Here is a 5,316-nt window from a genome sequence, read left to right as displayed (position 1 = left end):
ATCTCATCTAGAGGGGCCGGCCCCTTCCCCCTTCTCCCTATAAATAGAGGGGTGAGGGGAGGGCTGCAGCACCACATCCAAGGCGCAGCCCCTCCCCTCCCCAACACCTCTCCTCCTCCCCGTGAGCTTGGCGAAGCCCTGCCGGAGAACTGCCACTCCATCACCACCATGCCGTCGTGCTGCTGTTGGAGCCTTCTTCCTCAACCACTCCCTCCTCCTTGCTGGATCAAGGCTCGGGAGACGTCACCGGGTTGCACGTGTGTTGAACGTGGAGGCACCGTTGTTCGGTGCTTAGATCGGATTCGGCCGCGATATGAATCGCTACGTGTACGACTCCTCCAACCGCGTTCTTGCAACGCTTCCAACTCGCGATCTTCAAGGGTATGAAGATGCAATCCCCTCTCATTGCTAGTTACTCCATGTATTGATCTTGGTGATGCGTAGAAAAATTTTAATTTCTGCAACGATCCCCAACAGAACGGTACACTCCCTTGTGTGGTTATCGGCGACAAGCCTATATATTCATGGGCCCGCATGGACATCCATGATCACCTTGACCGACAACAAGATAGGTTACCATGACGGATTCTTCCTTTGGTTCGTGTTATCGTAGTATAGGTCATGGTGACATTCGGACCTAATTAAGTTTGAGCACATATACTATGCACACATGCATGCATGGATCCCCATCGTTGGCTTGAAATGTGGTGTGGCATACATATGCATCGTTAACCTAACTCTCACTTAGTGTGGGGATTTATGGTCCGAAAGCACGGTGCCACATCAAAATTATTCCATTGTGTATTCAAAACGCACTTCTTCATACATATGTTTGGGCCACACGCATGCAGTGGTTGTAATAACCTAAAATATATATTACATGGGTCCTGTGGTACTAGTCGTTCTCTTGTAAAAAGAAATAATCTTCATGGCTAGCTAGCATGCATGCAAGTATTGTACTTCTCAAATTTAATAGTGATAAATAGTACTAAGGTTAAAGTTGGCTGTGCACGTGTCACTCTAGCATAGCCAAGTACTCTAGAGCGACTTGTTACACCATGTACTAGGACTGCATATAGCTATTGATGTCTCTGTTGCCTCCTACAAATCACATGAAATAATAAGCTGATGGGAGTTTGTAACATGCTTAGGTTGGAGCTCAAAAATTAGCCAAGGAGGAACCGCTGCAAGGCAAGGCTGTGCATATCATTCTTCTCTCTCAAACTGAACTTTTAATATATGTTAACCAATTAATTGGTCGCTAGCATTGATGTTTTTACACATGAATATAAGTGATGAGTTGGTAATAATTATGACTGTGAGAACCATCCATGTATGGTTGACGGATTGACCAAACGATGATGTTTGAATAATTTAATAGCGTACACCGTCGTGATCATGGTAAGTGTGGTATATCAAGCCCGGGGCGGTCGATACCTGAAATAACGGTATGCGGCTAATCTAGTCGGTACTAGTGTGAGATGGAAGATGCCTCACACAAGTAGGGGACTCGGCGTCGTGATTCCCGGAGATAGGTATTACCATTGGTGGAGATTATGATGGTTATTAGTATATCTCTGCAGAGATTATTGATATAGGTTTGCGCTTGTTTAATTTCATCTTGCTCATGTAAGGTAACGGGAGGCTGAAGCATCTCTACCTTATGTACATTTAATTTGTAACTTACTAATTCTTGCATTCTTATATTCTTGCTGAGTATGTCCCAACATACTCACTATTGTTTTTTTTCTTCTCTTCCCTCTAATACGCGCAGAGTGTGCGGCAAGTGGGCAGGGTGAGGAGTTAGAGGAGCATGAGGAATAAATCAACGCCTAGGCCAAGGTGTTAAATTAGAGGTCTTTGTTTAATCCTTAAATAAAGTCAGAGAGGAATAAGAGGAAGTGCTATCAGTGCATGTGCATATGCACGTGGTAGACCAATTTAGTTTACTAGCTTGTCTTTGGTTACTAAAGAGCGTAAGCTGCTATGTAAAGAATAAGTTGAAACTAGAGTATTATTTGTGCCCTATTATTCTGATGTATTCTACTCATGCCTTGTGTGCTTATGAGTTTCTTAAACTCATAAGGACACGGCGACTGTCATTTATATTTCTGAATTTTCGGGTTGTGACAGTGGTTGTCTTCGGGGACTAACTACTTACATGATTATTAGCGAGCTATCCCATCTCCGGAGTCACATGGGTGGCCATCACGTTGACCAACAATAAGAAAGAGTTTATACGACCAAGGTGGATTATTCTTGATTCATTTTACGATCCATCTTGATGAGATGCCTCTCTGGCCCGCCGACTAAAAGTGGATGTGTGTGTGAGGAGGGGGGAGGGGCTGCTACTTTGCACTTTGCTAGGTGAACCTCAGTTGGGGGGCATGCACTCATAGCTTAGGGTTTCCTTCGTGTCGACACGAGGGGGGAAAGCAATACCGTGTGCTTTGCGAGATAGGTGCCACATCGAAGTTACATTTGGTATTTAAACATCAAACCACCCTTTTCATACATAAATTTGGTCCACGTGCAAGTGTTCGTGTTCTGACCCTCTCCTGTGTCATTTTTCACCAAAATTATGAACATTAGACAAGTTGGTTGATGCAACAAACACAGTTCACTCACACTAACCGTGTGCCACGACGGTGCCCCTCTCACGCACATCCCCACAGTACATTGGGATCCATGAGGCTTCCCCTCCAAAAATATCTACCCGCCTGCAGCTTTTTTCTGTTTGATAACACACGGTTATTATGTTTCGGCCGTGTGTGATGTTTCTTGTTCCCAATTCCTCCTGCATCCCTTGAAAATATCTGCCCACCTCAAAGGTTTTTATGTTTCATAAGACATGGTTGTTATCTTCGGACCGTGTGCGATGCACCATTATCCAAATTTTTAAAAGCCCTGACATTTCACTCCCGCGTTTGACTCCCGGGTAGTGAAATTTTCAGTGGCCGCATCATTTCCTCAAACACACACCCCTCCGCCCCCCTCCCCTCCACACACACATACACACCAAAACCTCCTCGGGCGCATGCGCACACACACACACACTCCCTCGCTCAAAACCCTAGCAAGGTCCCTGCCGCCACCGCAAGGCCTCCATTATCAACATCTATCGGTCTGCCCGCGCAGCTTACCCACCGATCTTCATACCCAGGCTGCCCTGAGTTTCTTAGATGACGCCTGCCAAACGCCCCCTTTCCCACAGATTCCCAACCCCCAATCCAGAGCATCGCAGCCTAAGCCCGGCTACGCTTTCCGTGAAGCTCGAGGAGCGATTAGCCCAAAAGTGGTGTATCGCGGTCTCTTCACCCGACGTCGCCGAGGAAGCTGACGACCATTACTGGCCGTAGGCACTCAAGCGGGCTAGAGTATGCGGGTATGTCGCGAACACCGGCTATGACATCGAGGTCATCAACAGTGACGGCCTGAGGTGGGCTATATCACAGGTTAAGTGGCACACCCCCAACCCATCGGGTTCAACCGCCGTCGATCTCATCCATGGCCCCGCCGCTGATCTCCTCTAGCTCGTTGTAAAGAATTTGCCATCCTACATCATCATCGAGGCCCTTTTGTCATTTCTAAAGGACACGTTTGCGATCCGCAGCTTCCAAGTCAGACCTATCGACGGCGACCACGGGGAGGGCACCCTCTCCGACTCTTCCAAGGGGAAAGAGCCCGTCTGCTCTTCCAAGAGGAAAGAGCCCGTCTGCGACATCAGGGAGGGCATCCTACAGCCGTGCTCTTCCAAGGGGAAGGAGCCATCTGCGACAACATGGAGCGCATCCAGGGTCCATGCTCTTCCCACGGGAACGAGCCCATCTGTGATAAGTGAGGAAACCCATGATTTGTTTTGACGTGCCTCTTCACAGGGGGAACCCATGATTTGTTTTGTCGAGTTCCCTTTTGTAGTGTAATGTGAATATGTCCAGTTTTAATTGCTATATTTGGTTGTCCGTAGTATGTCTTGTTTATTTCAGTTGTTCACAATGTGATGCTCTATATGTGCAATTATTTACTGTGCGGTACATTTCATCAATATAGTTTTAAACATACCGATAGGAATGCATATATTTGCTTACTGTTAAGCCTGTTATAGCTATCATATGCCTCTTTTAAAGTTTTTTTATTGTTTGGTTGTTTGTAGTTAGCATATGTCCAGCTTCAAATGATATCTTTGGTTGTTCATAGTATGCCTTATTTATTCCAGTTATTCATAACGTGATGTTCTATATGTGCAACTATGAACTGGTGCCGTTCAATTTCATCAATACTAGTTTCAGCAATACCACTATGAATGACTAAATTTGGTTGTTGCATCTTGTAGTTAACAAGATTTTTCATTTTTATTTAACAATAACCAATGTACTTAGACCGGCACAATACCAGTTTGAATGACTATGTTTGCTTGTTGTTAAATGTTAGGCCTATTGCAGTTAATACACCTTCCCACTTGTTTTGCTTTACTGGCGTGCTTAAACCTGCACATTGAATCTATTTTTTGGAGATTATTGTGTCTGCCATGAATAATTTTGGTTGATGTTTAGCCTGTTGTGCTTAACATGCCTCTCGATGTACCTACATAGGACAATTTCGGGAACGACTGCTGTTTCCATCGAGGTTAGTTTCATCCCATGGCTTATATATATTCACTGTTCAGGATATCGGTAGCTGGTACCATATAGGTCGGGGGCTGATAAGGGACTAATCGGTGAATCGGACTTTTAACTAAATATATGTGTAACCCATTTATCATTAGGTTAACTACGGCCATATGTAATATATCTAAGGCTACATAGCAACATGCATTGTACTTAATGTCTAAATATGCAATCCTAGGCTAGATAGCAACAAGGGAGAGTGTTACCTTAATGTTCTAATGATGTCAGCAACAGCAAAAGCAACAGCAGCAACAGCAACAACAGCAGCAGCAAAAGCAACACCAACATCAACAGCAAGAGCACCAACAACAGCAACAACAACAACAACAACAACAACAACAACAACAACAGCAACAGCAACAGCAACAGCAACAGCAACAGCAGCAGCAGCAGCAGCAGCAGCAACAACAACAACAACAACAACAACAACAACAACAACAACAACAACAACAACAACAACAACAACAACAACAACAACAACAACAACAACAACAACAACAACAACAACAACAACAACAACAACAACAACAACAACAACAACAACAGCAACAACAGCAACAACAGCAACAACAGCAACAACAGCAACAACAGCAACAACAGCAACAACAGCAACAACAGCAACAACAGCAACAACAGCAGCAACAACAGC

The sequence above is a fragment of the Triticum dicoccoides genome, chromosome 2A, assembly GCF_002162155.2.
Source record: "Triticum dicoccoides isolate Atlit2015 ecotype Zavitan chromosome 2A, WEW_v2.0, whole genome shotgun sequence".
Lineage (NCBI taxonomy): Eukaryota > Viridiplantae > Streptophyta > Magnoliopsida > Poales > Poaceae > Triticum > Triticum dicoccoides.
Note: the sequence above shows the minus strand (reverse complement) of the source record.